Source organism: Procambarus clarkii, chromosome 87, assembly GCF_040958095.1.
Source record: "Procambarus clarkii isolate CNS0578487 chromosome 87, FALCON_Pclarkii_2.0, whole genome shotgun sequence".
NCBI lineage: Eukaryota > Metazoa > Arthropoda > Malacostraca > Decapoda > Cambaridae > Procambarus > Procambarus clarkii.
The window spans coordinates 16,480,244-16,497,743 of record NC_091236.1 but is presented as its reverse complement, the minus strand read 5'-3'; the positions used below and the strand labels follow the sequence as shown (position 1 = coordinate 16,497,743).

The following is a 17,500-nucleotide window of genomic DNA, read 5'->3' as shown; positions in this document are numbered from 1 at the left end:
AGTTTTCAGTTATATATATATATATATATATATATATATATATATATATATATATATATATATATATATATATATGTCGTACCTAGTAGCCAGAACGCACTTCTCAGCCTGCTATGCAAGGCCCGATTTACCTAATAAGCCAAGTTTTCATGAAATAATTGTTTTTCGACAACCTAACCTACCTAACCTAACCTAACCTAACTTTTTCGGCTACCTAACCTAACCTAACCTATAAAGATAGGTTAGGTTAGGTTAGGCAGGGTTGGTTAGGTTCAGTCATATATCTTCGTTAATTTTAATTCCAATAAAAAAAATTGACCTCATACATGATGAAATGGGTAGCTTTATCATTTCATAAGAAAAAAAATAGAGAAAATATATTAATTCAGGAAAACTTGGCTTATTAGGCAAATCGGGCCTTGCATAGTAGGCTGAGAAGTGCGTTCTGGCTACTAGGTACGACATATATATATATATATATATATATATATATATATATATATATATATATATATATATATATATATATATAATATTAATATTATATATCTTGCCTGAAATGCTGCGTGTACTAGTTGCTTTACAAGATTTTGTGGTTATTCTCTATATCTGGTTCACCTAATAGTAAATAAGTACCTGGGAGTTAGACAGCTGCTATGGGCTGCTTCCTAGGGATGTGTGTGTGTGTGTGTTTGTATTCATGTTGAATTTTACAAAGTAGGAAGAAATGTTTGTAAAAAAAAAAATCAAATATTTTTGAAAGTATAAGTAGATTTGATATTTTTCTTTAATTGTTTATGTCTGCTGTCTCGCCTCCTTTATAAAATGGCATCATTCTTCCTTTTTTAAGGATATCAGGAAAAGTAAGGCACTCCAGAGATTTGTTGACTCCTTCCTTGTGTTGCCTAGCCCAGCCCAGCCTAGACAAGGCAGGCTGGGCATCCTAGCCTCACGCAGCTTAGCCCCCACCTACATGTAGCATCCCAGTCCATCCTAAGTGATCATTACCTTACTGGCTGTGTTTTCTCTTCAGCCCTGAATGTAATGTGGTGGAACATAAGCAGATACATATCAGGTCTTAGAGAATCTGTACTTCATACATTTCTTAATAATGTCTCACAAATATTTAAATAATTAAAAAAAAATTGTATAATAACTTCATATTATTCTTGCAATTTATTTTTGCATTTTTTTTTATACAAAATTTACATTTTAAAAGATTACCTCTATTTTTAGATTGATGACTTGAAGACTACAGTGCCATCCACAGCAAATCATGGTCTTAAAATATCTCCTAGCAATGACGAGACCAATTTTCACAGAGATCAAATTTTTGCTAAGCAGTAGTCACAGGTAAATATATATTATAGATATAATATTATATATATAAAATTAACTACTTCATTGCTCAAAGCACCTTTAGACATTCTGAGAGTTGTACTATTTTATTAATTAATTAATTAGGCTATATTTTAATGTTTTGTAATGTTTTCATTACTTTTTTTGTTTTGAAATATAAATTGTTGAGTTTTGAAACATTTTGACATTAACTATACCTGAATATTTATAAACAAAAAAATACCAGAACTATGTCCTTGACAATTGCACTAAGAAGTCTTTGCCAAAATCAGGTGCTCAGTGCAGTAGTTAAAAACTTAAAAGTTGTACCACCTCTGGTGCAAGATTAGGGACCCATAGCCTCAGAGAAGAAAATAGAGAGTACTCAGAGAAGGCCTTGAATAATAGGCAGGCTGTTTGTGTGTTTCGACGGTAAGCTTGCTGACACCAAATGTAGTTACCTAAGTGTAGTTACAGGATTAGAGCTACGCTCGTGGTGTCCCGTCTACCCAGCACTCTTTGTCACATAATGCTTTGAAACTACTGACGGTCTTGGCCGCCACCACCTTCTCACTTAACTTGTTCCAACCGTGTACCACTCTGTATGCGAAAGGAAATTTTTTTATATTTCTTTGGCATCTTTGTTTAGTTAGTTTAAATCTATGACCTTTTGTTCTTGAAGTTCCAGGTCTCGGGAAATCTTCCCTATCGATTTTATCAATTCCTGTTACTATTTTGTACATAGTGATTTTATCACCTCTTTTTGTTGTCTTCTAGTTTTGGCATATATAATGCCTCTGACCTCTCCACATAGCTCTTGCCCTTTAGTTCTGGGAGCCACTTAGTAGCATGTCTTTGCACCTTTTCCAGTTTGTTGATGTGCTTCTTAAGATATGGGCACCACACAACTGCTGCATATTCTAGCCTTGGCCGAACAAAACTCGTGAACAATTTCTTTAGTATTTCGCCATCCATGTATTTAAACAAAATTCTGAAGTTAGAAAGCGTGGCATAGGCTCCTCACACAACGTTCTTTATGTGGGCCTCAAGTGATAGTTTTCTATCTAGAATCAACCCTAGACCTCTTTCTTTTATCAGAATTATATAAAGATTTCTCACATAATTTGTAGGTTGTGTGGGATCTATGTTCTATTCCACATTCCATAACATGGCATTTATTCACATTAAATTTCATTTGCCAAGTGGTGCTCCATATATTTATTTTGTCCAGGTTTTCTTGAAGGGCATGACAATCATCTAAATTTCTTATCCATCCCATTATCTTAGCATCATCAGCAAACATGTTTATATAATTCTGTATTCCAACTGGTAGATCATTTATGTAGACAATGAACATTTCTGGTGCATGTACTGTGGTACTCCACTTGTGACACTTCTCCAGTCCGATTGCCTCTGATTACTGCCCTCATTTTTCTATCAGTCAGAAAATTTTTCATCCATGTTAGAAGCTTACCTGTCACCCATCCAAAACTTTCTAGTTTCCAGAACAACCTCTTATGTGGAACTCTGTCGAAAGCCTTTTTTATGTCTAGATAGATGCAGTCGACCCAACTACCTTTTTCCTTTAAAATCTCTGTGGCTCAGTCATAGAAACTGAGTAAATTCGATACACAGGATCTTCCAGATCGAAAACAATACTGTCTGTGTGATATTATATAATTTCTCTCCAGGTGTTCTACCCATTTAGTTTTTATTATTTTTTTTTTGTTTTCAATCCTTTCACTGTTACACTTGTCAATGATTCAGGTCTATAACTGAGAGGGGTGGGGTCTTCCCTGTTGCCACTTTTGTAGATTGGAACTATGTTAGCCTTTTTCCACATGTTTGCTATGACTCCTGTACACAGGGATGCCTGAAAGATCAGGTGAAGTGGAAGGCTGAGCTCAGATGCACATTCTCTCAGAACCCATGGTGAAACTCCATCTGGACCAACTGCTTTGTTCTTACTTAGCTCCTTTAGCATATTTTCCACTTCATCTCTAGACACCTCTATACGCTCTATGATGTTCTCAGAAATTCTTATTGTGTCTGGTTCTCTTAAGATTTCATTTTGTATAAACACACTTTGGAACTTTTGGTTTAATGTTTCACACATTGCATTATCATTTTCTGTGAATCTGTTTCCTATTGTCAACCTCTGGATATTATCCTTTACCTGCAATTTGTTGTTTATGAATTTGTAGAATAGGCCCAGTTCTGTTTTACATTTATCCATTATCACTTTTTAAAAATTTCTTTCTGCCTCTTCCCTTACTGCTGTATAGTTGTTTCTCGCATCTTTGTATCGCTGGTATGATTGGGGGTTTGGCTTCTTTCTATTTTGATACCTGCTTGATGGGGTTCTGATCTTCTACTCCCCAAGCCCGGCCCGAGGCCAGGCTCGACTTGTGAGAGTTTGGTCCACCAGGCTGTTGCTTGGAGCAGCCCGCAGGGCCACATACCCACAACATCCCGGCTGATCTGGAACTTCTCTTAGAAAACAGTCCAGTTTTCTCCTGAAGATGTCCACGGTTGTTCCGGCAGGAACAACCGTGCAACCGTGCTCTGAAGGGGGAAAGTGAATACTGAGCAGTACTCGAGACGGGACAACATAAGTGACTTGAAGAGTACAACCATTGTGATGGGATTCCTGGATTTGAAAGTTCTCATAATCCATCCGATCATTTTTCTGGCTGACGCAATATTTGCTTGGTTATGCTCCCTAAACATTAGATCGTCGGACATCATTATTCCCAAATCCTTGACATGCTGTTTTTCTACTATGGGAAGATTCGATTGTGTTTTGTACCCTGTATTATGTTTCAGATCCTCATTTTTGCCATACCTGAAATTTATCACTGTTAAACATCATGTTATTTTCTGCTGCCCAATCGAAAACTTTGTTGACATCTGCTTGTAGTTTTTCAATGTCTTTCATTCCATTTTTGTGTCTTTTGGTCTGTGGCCCTCTCTCAATTTCTGTTGAACCAATCCTGTTTTCTGGCCCTGCATCTCTGTTTTGGTATGAATGTTTGTGTGCCTTCATTGTATATTTTGCAAAATTTGGCATACATTTAATTTACTTCCCTGTCTAGCAACAAGTCTGCCTAATTACTTATTAAAAAAAATTTGAAGTTCCCCATAGTGACCTCTCTCTCTTGAAATCAAGTTTATCAACTGTTTCAATGTCCCCATTTTCTGTGTGTGTGTGTTTGGAGGCTAAGCTTGCTGATACCATGTGTGTGTGTGTTTGGAGGCTAAGCTTGCTGATACCATGTGTGTGTGTGTGTGTTTGGAGGCTAAGCTTGCTGATACCATGTGTGTGTGTGTGTTTGGAGGCTAAGTTTGCTGATACCATGTGTGTGTGTGTGTGTGTTTGGAGGCTAAGCTTGCTGATACCATGTGTGTGTGTGTGTTTGGAGGCTAAGCTTGCTGATACCATTTGTGTGTGTGTGTGTTTGGAGGCTAAGCTTGCTGATACCATGTGTGTGTGTGTGTGTTTGGAGGCTAAGCTTGCTGATACCATGTGTGTGTGTGTGTGTGTGTGTTTGGAGGCTAAGCTTGCTGATACCATGTGTGTGTGTGTGTGTGTGTGTTTAGAGGCTAAGCTTGCTGATACCATGTGTGTGTGTGTATTTGGAGGCTAAGCTTGCTGATACCATTTGTGTGTGTGTGTTTAGAGGCAAAGCTTGCTGATACCATGTGTGTATTTGGAGGCTAAGCTTGCTGATACCATGTGTGTGTGTGTTTGGAGGCTAAGCTTGCTGATACCATGTGTGTGTGTGTGTGTTTGGAGGCTAAGCTTGCTGATACCATGTGTGTGTGTGTTTGAAGGCTAAGCTTGCTGATACCATGTGTGTGTGTGTGTTTGGAGGCTAAGTTTGCTAACACCGTGTGTGTACTCACCTGTTTAAATAATAATAGGGGTGTGTACCACCTCTGGTGCAATTGTAGGGACCCACAGCCTTGAAGAAAATAAAGAGTATTCAGAGAAGACCTTGTGGATTCTCACTGAACACTAATCTTTTCTTCTCCTACCACCCCTCTTATTTTGTTTTATGCTGTATTCTATTATATATCATATAAATACATAGCCAAATGGCAATATTTATTATGTCTATACAAAAAGAAGACATCCACTTTATTTTTTTCTCTCCTTTGTTTCTATGTGGATTTTGTTGTGACTAATGATTCTCCTCCTTTCCATCAACAGGTCTTCCTCACTGGGCTTGCTCGGCTTTTGTGTTACTGTGAGGGTGCCATCATCGTTTACCCTTCAAGACTGACTCATGCTGGCATTGCATTTGTGGACTTCCCTTCACAGTAAACAGTCCTTCGCCATATGGTGATTGTCCAGGGCAAGCAGGGTGTGACTGCCATCTTGGAGAAGCAGGGTCTTTTAATATGAAGAATCTTCCGTCTTCTCTACTTACGCCAGCTTGTGCCGGCCTTGCATTCTTGTTACTTCATGGCCCTTGGGCCTTTTTTATTTATTTTACATAATAAATTTTTTGATTAATACCCGTGTTTCACAAGAGATCCTTAACATTTTAAGCACCAATTGTATTGACTAATGTACGTCTTGTAACCTTTAAGACATAAATAGACAAGACATAGATAAATGAGTGAATAATACTGAGTGACTAGGTTAGGGCGAGGAACATAGTACAGTGTCTGGCTTTGGAAGAATGCCTACTGTTTTAGAAACCTTATTGCCATGATCATAATCGTATGGGTTAAAAAGCATTTGTTGTCACTCCTACACTGTGGCTTGTTGAGCTTGAAACCTTTGCTCCTTGTTCGTGTTACATCTGACCTTTTGAAGAAATTGTATGAATCAATATCCTCCAAATTGTTCAGTATTTTAAAGGTTTCGCTCTATTACTCTCTCATTTGCATATATCTAAGCATATAGATTAGATATAGATTTAGATTAGATTTTTTATTCAGGTAAAGGTACATACATTGCAGATGAGTTACAAAGGGAAAGACAATGACTAGAGTTCACTAGCTCTATTGGAAGAGAAACGTCTGCAAGACAAGTGTGGGCAAAAATTAAGGTAGCTAAGGGGAGCAGAGCCCGGCCTGCGGCTCACAACGACCCCCAGGGTAAGGCTGAAGAACTAATACACAAGTGGAGTGATGCAGCATCATCCTCCTCCCTCCCTGCAGAAGTAAGCAGGGAACAGCTCCTCCGACATAATGACAGAAGGATTAGGATAACAAGAGCACAATCTAGTGATGACGAGTATGGGGAACCAATTACAGCCAAGGAAGTAAAGGGGGGGGGGTAAAAGTACAGCACCTGGTGAAGATGGCGTCACCTACGACATACTCAATGCACTGTGTGAAGTGTCTGGCAATCCACTACTCCACCTGTTTAACAAGTCATTCCTATGTGGAGTGTTGCCCACACAATGGAAACATGCAATAATGGTCCCAATACCGAAACCCAATGACCCTGGCAATTATAGACCTATCAGTCTCATGTAATGCACTTGGAAGATGCTTGAAAGGATCATCCTAAACCGACTATTGCACAAAATAGGCAGGTTAGGGGAGGGGTCAATGGATTTGTTAAAGGACGGAGGACAGCAAACTATAGTTAATTACCTTGCTAATGATACAGCTAAGTACTCCCAATAAACTCGCACCTCGGGGCAAAATTTTAAAATTTAAAATACAATACCTAAAGCCACTAATACGCATAGCGTTTCGGGCAAGTATATACGAAGTAAAACCCAAACAAAGAACTGACTCCGTAGGACCATTAAAAGATGAGACTAACAATTTTAAGTTGTATCATAAAAGGGCGGCAAACACTCAATGAATACCTAACATCAGTGTTCACACTAGAAAGCTTGAATGACATCCCATCACCAACACAAATGTTTGTCGGAGGTAAGGAGAATGAATTAAGAGAAATACCAATTACACGCGACACAATCAGGAAGAGCATTGACAAACTAAAAGACTCAGAAGCCCAAAGTGTAAATGGATTTAAGTCCCAAGTCGTAAAGGAACTGGCAAATTAATTGGGTGGTTGTAGGTAGGAGCTGCCTCGTATGGGCCGGTGGGCCTTCTGCAGTTGCCTTTGTTCTTGTGTTCTTATGTTGAGTAGCAACATTTGCAAATTTGCAGATGATACAAAAATAGGTAGGGAAATTAACACGGAAGAAGACTCACTATCACTTCAAGTTGATCATGGATGTTCATGGATGAAAGTAGATTGATAATATTATCTTGGAACGTTAATGGATTAAAAACTAGAGCGGTGGATGTACACTATTATACTCTTAGAGAGAATATTAACATAGCAGCACTCCAGGAAACTGGGGATAGGGATGGTAACAATCTGAACATGAAGATGAACATGTTGAACATGAAGATGTTCAACTGCTGGGCGAGCCCTCTCCTACTCATCTGAGGGGAGGGAGATTAGATTATGCTTGTTTGATAAATGCTGAGGGCATAGAGGAGAATTGTCTTACTGTGGATGAAATGCTAAGAGATTTTGCATTACAAATACAGCTTAAACTAGATAAAAAGCATGCCTGCCTTCAGAGGAAAAGCTTAAAGTTTAATAAGGGAGAATTAAGGGGTCTTGTTGGTCATATTAAGTCTTGGTATGATACTTATAAGCCAGTTTCGGCAGAAGCATTTTATTAAGATTTAATTAAGGAGGTAGATGTATTTAATGCAACATTGAACCGGAAAACATCTGGTATAGAAAAGCATCCCCCCATAAAAGTGTGCGGAGAAGAGAAAGGAAATTTGGAGCAAGTATTGGCAGGAGTTTGCAGAGAAAGTTAGGAGTAACAAACTTGAAGGAAATCTGGCAAGACAAATGAAATAAGGGGTAAAAAGCATAATTTTGTTGCACATCCTGACCAGTAAGGAATTGCAAAAGGTCTCGTAAATAAATGGGCGGAAGCTGCCAAACTTAGTTCATTTAATTACCCGCTGTAACGAGAGAGTCGTTTGATTCTTGGAAAGATCTAAGAAAGGATTTTATACTTACAGCAGGTAACAGTGGTGATGTCACTTGCACAGGTATTACCAGAGAGGAACTAATAACGGCGATTAAAGTTGGGAAATCTACCGCCCCCTGGGGAGGATGGAGTAACTTATGAAATACTTAATGAACTTGCCATTATGACGAAAAGCCCGCTGTTAGACCTCTTTAATATTAGTTATAAAGAGGGCAGAATTCCCAGTAAATGAAAAAAACTATGATCATCCTTATCCCTAAAGCCAATGGAGAGTACAGACCTGTGTCTTTAACCTCGTGTTTTTGTAAAATGATGGAGAGGATCATTTTAAATAAACTTTTGTATATAATAGGTGATCAGCTGTCTAGTAATATGTTCGAGTTCCTCAGAGGAAAAAGTACCTCTGACTGTATTATTAAATGTCTAGCTAATGGTAATGATTATTATAGAATTTTTATTGATTTATAAGGAGCTTTTGATAAAGCCAACAAAGAGGTTATTTTATATGAATTAGCTGGTCTTGGTGTTGAAGGGAGATTATTGCGCTGGATAGGGGATTATCTTCAGGAAAGGAAGGCTCAGGTGTGGTATCAAGGTTGTATGGTTCAAGGTATCAAGGTCAAGAACTCTGCACACCTCAGGGAGGAGTGTTGAGTCTCACCCTGTTTTATGTACTAATGAATAAGATAGCATCTGAGAAATACTCAAATTGGGTAACTCCAATCATATATGCTGATGATATTTTGTTTCAGGGCAAAGATATTTCAAAGATTCAAACAGTGTTGGACAATTTCGGAAACCAGTGTCACCACATGGGACTAGTGGTTAATGAAGACAAAACTAAAGTTTGAATGTAGAAGTCGGAGGCCCATTATATTGGAAATAAACGGTAAAAATATAGAGTTAATATATATAAATATTTAGGCATATATGTTGGATATACCTATGAGAGTTTGGAAACTGAGATGAACAGACTGTTGAGTCAATGTCGGAAGAGATTACAACCTCTGAAGGCCTTGGCATGCTGTGGAAAGGAGTGGGAGTCCAAGTGCTACGAATGATGTACTTGAGTACTGTAAGATTTCTTATTGATTATGCTGCACCTGTCATTTGTTGTTTTGGTAAAGGTAGGATGGGCAAGTTGGAGAAGATACAAAATGAAGCCGTTGGGGGTCGTTGTGAGCCGCTGCTACCTTAATTTTTGCCCACACTTGTCTTGCAGACGTTTCTCTTCCAATAGAGCTAGTGAACTCTAGTCAATGTCTTTCCCTTTGTAACTCATCTGCAATGTATGTACCTTTACCTGAATAAAAAATCTAATCTAAATCTATATCTAATCTATATGCTTAGATATATGCAAATGAGAGAGTAATAGAGCGAAACCTTTAAAATACTGAACAATTTGGAGGATATTGATTCATACAATTTCTTCAAAAGGTCAGATGTAACACGAACAAGAAGCAAAGGTTTCAAGCTCAACAAGCCACAGTGTAAGAGTGACAACAAATGCTTTTTAACCCATACGATTATGATCATGGCAATAAGGTTTCTAAAACAGTAGGGGACCCACATGGTGGTGCAGATACGTGGCGAGCTAAACTCTTGGAAGTGGCAGCAAGGAATTTTCTGAGCCAGCATGTCAAGGAACCCACAAGAATGAGAGGCAATGATTAACCAGCTAGACTCGACTTAATATTCACCCTAAATGAGTCAGAAATAAGGGAAGTCAAAGTTGAAGCCCCCATAAGAATGAGTGACCACAGTGTACTGACCTTTGAGTACTTGGTGGAGGTAGGGATAACCTATCCAAGGATCGGAGTGGAGGGGAAAAGACTGAATTACCGAAGAGGAAAATATGACGAGATGAGGAACTTCCTAATGGGAATACCATGGGAAACAGAACTTAGAGACAAGAATGTGCAGGTCATGATGGATATTGTCACCCAAAAGTGCCAGGAAGCTGCAGACAGGTTTATCCCCGTCCAAAAGGAGAAAAACGAAAAACAACAGAAAAACCCATGGTTCAACCAGGAATGTAAGGTAGCGAAACAACCGAGTAAAAGAACATGGAGAAACTACAGAAATAACAGAACACCAGAGAGCAGGGAGAGGTACCAGAGGGCCAGAAATGAGTACATCAGAGTGAGGAGGGAAGCAGAGAGACAGTTTGAAAATGACATCGCGAGTAAAGCCAAGACCCAACCAAAGCTGCTCCACAGCCATATCAGGAGGAAAACAGCAGTGAAGGAACAAGTGATGAAGCTGCGGAAAGGGGAGAACAGATACACAGAGAATGACAAGGAGGTGTGTGAAGAACTCAACAAGAGATTCCAGGAGGTCTTCACAATAGAACAAGGAGAAGCCCCTGCACTAAATGAGGAGGCGGCAACCTTGGAAACCTTGGAGGAATTTGACCTCACCAGTGATGAGGTCAAAAGGTGTCTGCTGGAGCTAGATGTGACAAAGGCTGTTGGGCCTGATAGAATCTCACCATGGATACTAAAGGAAGGTGCAGAAGCATTAAGTGTGCCACTCTCTATGGTGTATAACAGGTCACTGGAAACAGGAGACTTACCAGAAATTTGGAAGACAGCTAACGTGGTCCCAATATACAAAAAGGGTGACAGGCAAGAGGCACTGAATTACAGGCCAGTTTCCTTAACTTGTATACCATGCAAGGTGCTGGAGAAGATCGTGAGGAAAAGGCTCGTAGAGCATCTGGAGGGAAATAACTTTGTAACGCACCACCAACATGGGTTCAGAGATGGTAAATCGTGCCTCACAGGGTTAATAGAATTTTATGACCAGGCAACGAAAATTAGGCAGGAAAGAGAAGGGTGGGCCGACTGCATTTTCCTGGATTGCCAAAAAGCCTTCGACACAGTACCCCATAAAAGGCTGTTAAAAAAGTTGGAGCAACAGGCAGGAGTAAAAGGGAAGGTGCTCCAGTGGATAAGGGAGTACTTAAGCAACAGGAAACAGCGAGTAACGGTGAGGGGGAAGACATCAGAGTGGCGAGATGTCACCAGCGGAGTCCCACAGGGCTCAGTACTTGGACCCATCCTGTTTCTAATATATGTGAACGATCTTCCAGAGGGTATAGACTCATTCCTCTCGATGTTTGCTGATGATGCAAAAATTATGAGAAGAATCAAGACGGATGAAGATAGACAGAGACTACAGGATGACCTGGATAAACTGGAGGAATGGTCTAGAAAATGGCTGCTGAAGTTCAACTCTGGAAAGTGTAAGGTGATGAAATTAGGCGAAGGGAGCAGGAGGCTGAACACAAGGTATCATCTGGGAGGGGAAATCCTGCAAGAATCAAATAGAGAGAAGGATCTGGGGGTTGATATCACACCGAACCTGTCCCCAGAGGCCCACATCAAAAGAATATCATCAGCGGCATATGCTAGACTGGCCAACATAAGAACTGCCTTCAGAAACTTGTGTAAGGAATCTTTCAGAACCCTGTATACCACTTATGTAAGACCAATCCTGGAGTATGCAGCTCCAGCCTGGAGTCCATACCTAGTTAAACACAAGACAAAGTTAGAGAAGATTGAGCGGTATGCCACCAGGCTCGTCCCGGAACTGAGAGGATTGAGCTACGAGGAAAGGCTAAAGGAGCTGAACCTCACATCCCTGGAAAACAGAAGAGTAAGGGGAGACATGATAACCACCTACACAATTCTCAGGGGAATTGACAGGGTGGACAAAGACAAACTCTTCAGCACGGGTGGGACACGAACAAGGGGACACAGGTGGAAACTTAGTACCCAGATGAGCCACAGAGACGTTAGAAAGAATTTTTTCAGTGTCAGAGTAGTTAATAAATGGAATGCACTAGGAAGTGATGTGGTGGAGGCTGACTCCATACACAGTTTCAAATGTAGGTATGATAGAGCCCAGTAGGCTCAGGAATCTGTACACCAGTTGATTGACAGTTGAGAGGCGGGACCAAAGAGCCAAAGCTCAACCCCCGCAAGCACAATTAGGTGAGTACAATTAGGTGAGTACTGTACTATGTTCCTCGCCCTAACCTAGTCACTCAGTATTATTCACTCATTTATCTATGTCTTGTCTATTTATGTCTTAAAGGTTACAAGACGTACATTAGTCAATACAATTGGTGCTTAAAATGTTAAGGATCTCTTGTGAAACACGGGTATTAATCAAAAAATTTATTATGTAAAATAAATAAAAAAGGCCCAAGGCCATGAAGTAACAAGAATGCAAGACCGGCACAAGCTGGCGTAAGTAGAGAAGACGGAAGATTCTTCATATTAAAAGACCCTGCTTCTCCAAGATGGCAGTCACACCCTGCTTGCCCTGGACAATCACCATATGGAGAAGGACTGTTTACTGTGAAGGGAAGTCCACAAATGCAATGCCAGCATGAGTCAGTCTTGAAGGGTTAACGATGATGGCACCCTCACAGTAACACAAAAGCCGAGCAAGCCCAGTGAGGAAGACCTGTTGATGGGAAGGAGGAGAATCATTAGTCACAACAAAATCCACATAGAAACAAAGGAGAGAAAAAAAATAAAGTGGATGTCTTCTTTTTGTATAGACATAATAAATATTGCCATTTGGCTATGTATTTATATGATATATAATAGAATACAGCATAAAACAAAATAAGAGGGGTGATAGGAGAAGAAAAGATTAGTGTTCAGTGAGAATCCACAAGGTCTCCTCTGAATACTCTATTTTCTTCAAGGCTGTGGGTCCCTACAATTGCACCAGAGGTGGTACACACCCCTATTATAATTTAAACAGGTGAGTACACACACGGTGTTAGCAAACTTAGCCTCCAAACACACACACACATGGTATCAGCAAACTTAGCCTCCAAACACACACACACACATGGTATCAGCAAGCTTAGCCTCCAAACACACACACACATGGTATCAGCAAGCTTAGCCTCCAAATACACACATGGTATCAGCAAGCTTAGCCTCTAAACACACACACACACACACAAACGGTATCAGCAAGCTTAGCCTCCAAACACACACACACACATGGTATCAGCAAGCTTAGCCTCCAAACACACACACACACATGGTATCAGCAATCTTAGCCTCCAAACACACACACACACATGGTATCAGCAAGCTTAGCCTCCAAACACACACACACACATGGTATCAGCAAGCTTAGCCTCCAAACACACACACACACACACACACATGGTATCAGCAAGCTTAGCCTCCAAACACACACACACACACACACATGGTATCAGCAAACTTAGCCTCCAAACACACACATACACACATGGTATCAGCAAGCTTAGCCTCCAAACACGCACACACACACACACATGGTATCAGCAAGCTTAGCCTCCAAACACACACACACATGGTATCAGCAAGCTTAGCCTCCAAACACACACACACACACATGGTATCAGCAAGCTTAGCCTCCAAACACACACACACATGGTATCAGCAAGCTTAGCCTCCAAACACACACACACACACATGGTATCAGCAAGCTTAGCCTCCAAACACACACACACATGGTATCAGCAAGCTTAGCCTCCAAACACACACACACATGGTATCAGCAAGCTTAGCCTCCAAACACACACACACACATGGTATCAGCAAGCTTAGCCTCCAAACACACACACACACATGGTATCAGCAAGCTTAGCCTCCAAACACACACACACACACACACACATGGTATCAGCAAGCTTAGCCTCCAAACACACACACACACACACACATGGTATCAGCAAACTTAGCCTCCAAACACACACATACACACATGGTATCAGCAAGCTTAGCCTCCAAACACGCACACACACACACACATGGTATCAGCAAGCTTAGCCTCCAAACACACACACACATGGTATCAGCAAGCTTAGCCTCCAAACACACACACACACACATGGTATCAGCAAGCTTAGCCTCCAAACACACACACACATGGTATCAGCAAGCTTAGCCTCCAAACACACACACACACACATGGTATCAGCAAGCTTAGCCTCCAAACACACACACACATGGTATCAGCAAGCTTAGCCTCCAAACACACACACACATGGTATCAGCAAGCTTAGCCTCCAAACACACACACACACACATGGTATCAGCAAACTTAGCCTCCAAACACACACACACACATGGTATCAGCAAGCTTAGCCTCCAAACACACACACACACATGGTATCAGCAAGCTTAGCCTCCAAACACACACACACACATGGTATCAGCAAGCCTAGCCTCCAAACACACACACACACATGGTATCAGCAAGCTTAGCCTCCAAACACACACACACACACACACACATGGTATCAGCAAGCTTAGCCTCCAAACACACACACACACACACACATGGTATCAGCAAACTTAGCCTCCAAACACACACATACACACATGGTATCAGCAAGCTTAGCCTCCAAACACGCACACACACACACACACACATGGTATCAGCAAGCTTAGCCTCCAAACACACACACACATGGTATCAGCAAGCTTAGCCTCCAAACACACACACACACACATGGTATCAGCAAGCTTAGCCTCCAAACACACACACACATGGTATCAGCAAGCTTAGCCTCCAAACACACACACACACACATGGTATCAGCAAGCTTAGCCTCCAAACACACACACATATGGTATCAGCAAGCTTAGCCTCCAAACACACACACACATGGTATCAGCAAGCTTAGCCTCCAAACACACACACACACACATGGTATCAGCAAACTTAGCCTCCAAACACACACACACACATGGTATCAGCAAGCTTAGCCTCCAAACACACACACACATGGTATCAGCAAGCTTAGCCTCCAAACACACACACACATGGTATCAGCAAGCTTAGCCTCCAAACACACACACACACACATGGTATCAGCAAGCTTAGCCTCCAAACACACACACACATGGTATCAGCAAGCTTAGCCTCCAAACACACACACACAGAAAATGGGGACATTGAAACAGTTGATAAACTTGATTTCAAGAGAGAGAGGTCACTATGGGGAACTTCAAATTTTTTTTAATAAGTAATTAGGCAGACTTGTTGCTAGACAGGGAAGTAAATTAAATGTATGCCAAATTTTGCAAAATATACAATGAAGGCACACAAACATTCATACCAAAACAGAGATGCAGGGCCAGAAAACAGGATTGGTTCAACAGAAATTGAGAGAGGGCCACAGACCAAAAGACACAAAAATGGAATGAAAGACATTTAAAAACTACAAGCAGATGTCAACAAAGTTTTCGATTGGGCAGCAGAAAATAACATGATGTTTAACAGTGATAAATTTCAGGTATGGCAAAAATGAGGATCTGAAACATAATACAGGGTACAAAACACAATCGAATCTTCCCATAGTAGAAAAACAGCATGTCAAGGATTTGGGAATAATGATGTCCGACGATCTAATGTTTATGGAGCTAATGTTTATAATGTTTAGGGACCAAGCAAATATTGCGTCAGCCAGAAAAATGATCGGATGGATTACGAGAACTTTCAAATCCAGGGATCCCATCACAATGGTTGTACTCTTCAAGTCACTTATGTTGTCCCGTCTCGAGTACTGCTCAGTATTCACTTCCCCCTTCAGAGCAGGAGAGATTGCTGAAATAGAGGGAATACAGAGAACATATACGGCACGCATAGACGAGATAAAACACCTAAATTATTGGGATCGTCTCAAAGCTCTCCAAATGTACTCTCTAGAAAGGAGACGAGAGAGATACCAAATAATATACACATGGAAGATACTGGAGGGCCAGGTCCCAAATCTACACAGTAAAATAACAACGTACTGGAGTGAACGATATGGAAAAAAATGCAAGATTGAACCAGTGAAGAGCAGAAGTGCCACAGGCACAATCAGAGAGCACTGTATAAACATCAGAGGTCCGCGGTTGTTCAACGTCCTCCCAGCGACTATAAGAAATATTGCCGGAACAACCGTGGACATCTTCAGGAGAAAACTGGACTGTTTTCTAAGAGAAGTTCCGGATCAGCCGGGCTGTGGTGGGTATGTGGCCCTGCGGGCCGCTCCAAGCAACAGCCTGGTGGACCAAACTGTCACAAGTCGAGCCTGGCCTCGGGCCGGGCTTGGGGAGTAGAAGAGCAGAACCCCATCAAGCAGGTATCAACATAGAAAGAAGCCAAACCCCCAATCATACCAGCGACACAAAGATGCGAGAAACAACTATACAGCAGTAAGGGAAGAAGCAGAAAGAAATTTTTAAAAAGGGATAATGGATAAATGTAAAACAGAACTGGGCCTATTCTACAAATTCATAAACAACAAATTGCAGGTAAAGGATAATATCCAGAGGTTGACAATAGGAAACAGATTCACAGAAAATGATAATGCAATGTGTGAAACATTAAACCAAAAGTTCCAAAGTGTGTTTATACAAAATGAAATCTTAAGAGAACCAGACACAATAAGAATTTCTGAGAACATCATAGAGCGTATAGAGGTGTCTAGAGATGAAGTGGAAAATATGCTAAAGGAGCTAAGTAAGAACAAAGCAGTTGGTCCAGATGGAGTTTCACCATGGGTTCTGAGAGAATGTGCACCTGAGCTCAGCCTTTCACTTCACCTGATCTTTCAGGCATCCCTGTGTATAGGAGTCATAGCAAACATGTGGACAAAGGCTAACATAGTTCCAATCTACAAAAGTGGCAACAGGGAAGACCCCACCCCTCTCAGTTATAGACCTGAATCATTGACAAGTGTAACAGTGAAAAGATTGAAAAAAAAAATAATAAAAACTAAATGGGTAGAACACCTGGAGAGAAATTATATAATATCACACAGACAGTATTGTTTTCGATCTGGAAGATCCTGTGTATCGAATTTACTCAGTTTCTATGATTGAGCCACAGAGATTTTAAAGGAAAAAGGTAGTTGGGTCGACTGCTTCTATCTAGACATAAAAAAGGCTTTCGACAAAGTTCCACATAAGAGGTTGTTCTGGAAACTAGAAAATTTTGGATGGGTGACAGGTAAGCTTCTAACATGGATGAAAAATTTTCTGACTGATAGAAAAATGAGGGCAGTAATCAGAGGCAATCAGACTGGAGAAGTGTCACAAGTGGAGTACCACAGTACATGCACCAGAAATGTTCATTGTCTACATAAATGATCTACC

At 40.7% G+C, this 17,500-nt stretch overlaps 2 long non-coding RNA genes across 2 annotated transcripts in view; one reads left to right on the top strand and one right to left on the bottom strand.

Annotated features, from left to right (window-relative positions):
* Positions 1-5,859, top strand: part of LOC138358856 (uncharacterized) — an 8,718-nt gene extending 2,859 nt beyond the window's left edge. Inside the window, exons 2-3 of the long non-coding RNA XR_011225594.1 lie at positions 1,237-1,353; positions 5,552-5,859. This is a non-coding gene — a long non-coding RNA (uncharacterized lncRNA). The remainder of the gene's footprint in view (positions 1-1,236; positions 1,354-5,551) is intronic.
* A 6,693-nt stretch (positions 5,860-12,552) lies between these two features.
* Positions 12,553-17,500, bottom strand: part of LOC138358855 (uncharacterized) — a 9,469-nt gene continuing 4,521 nt past the window's right edge. Inside the window, exon 3 of the long non-coding RNA XR_011225593.1 lies at positions 12,553-12,806. This is a non-coding gene — a long non-coding RNA (uncharacterized lncRNA). The remainder of the gene's footprint in view (positions 12,807-17,500) is intronic.